This window comes from Camelina sativa, chromosome 11 (genome assembly GCF_030686135.1).
Source record: "Camelina sativa cultivar CO46 ecotype springtype chromosome 11, ASM3068613v1".
Classification (NCBI taxonomy): Eukaryota; Viridiplantae; Streptophyta; class Magnoliopsida; order Brassicales; family Brassicaceae; genus Camelina; species Camelina sativa.
Window position 1 is genome coordinate 40534643 of NC_141890.1, and position 1027 is coordinate 40535669.

The 1027-nt window shown below is 37.3% G+C and overlaps 1 pseudogene; it reads right to left on the reverse strand.

Moving 5' to 3' along the window:
* Nucleotides 1-272: 272 nt before the first annotated feature.
* Nucleotides 273-767, reverse strand: LOC147935216 (secreted RxLR effector protein 161 pseudogene; annotated as a pseudogene).
* Nucleotides 768-1027: the final 260 nt, after the last annotated feature.

Here is a 1027-nt window from a genome sequence, read left to right on the forward strand (position 1 = left end):
GCTTTCGGAGTGTTGAAGTAGGAAGTGCCTTTGTAAATAGATCTGTTGCATTGTCACTTGAGCGGATATATTGGATATCAACTTCCTTCTTTTGCTCGAGTTCTTGAGTGTAGGAGAAAAATCTTGGAGGTATATGCTTTATTATGTCGCTCTTGATGTAACCTTCTTTGCTTTTGGGCGATACAAGCAACATTGTCTTCAAATAATGTTGTTGGCTCTTTACTGGTGACTATTCTACTTGATTCTTGTATGTGGTTAGTAATTGATCTGAGTCATACACATTCCCTCGATGCTTCATGAAGAGCAATTATTTCTGCATGATTTGAGGAAGTGGTGACCAAAGTCTGTTTTTGTGAGCGCCATGAGATTGCAGTTCCTCCAATTGTGAAAACATATCTAGTTTGGGATCGGGATTTATGTGGATCTGATAAATATCCTGCATCTGCAAAACCAACTAGACCAACCGAAGAGTTTCTAGGATAGAATAATCCCAAGTCAATCGTACCTTGAAGATAACAGAGAATATGTTTTATCCCATTCCAATGCCTGCGGGTAGGGGATAAGTTGTATCTTGCAAGTAGATTCGTAGCGAATGCAATATCTGGTGTAGTGCATTTTGCTAGATACATGAGTCCACCGATTGCACTCATATAAGGTACTACGGGACCAAGTATTTTCTCGTTGTTTTCACAAGGTCTGAATGGATCATTATCGACATTCAGAGATCTATTGACCATTGGAGTACTCAAAGGATTCGCTTTATCCATATTGAATCGCTTTAAAATCTTTTTCGTATAATTTGATTGATGCACAAATATTCCATCTTGGAAATGCTCTATTTGAAGCCTGAGACAGAATTTAGTCTTTCCAAGATCTTTCATTTCAAACTCTTCTTTCATATGGATTCTTGCATCATCAATCTCCTTTTAGGTTCCAATTATATTCAGATCATCAACTTATACAGCAATGATCACAAATCCCGATGGAGATTTCTATATAAAGACGCATAGGCATATTTCATTATTAA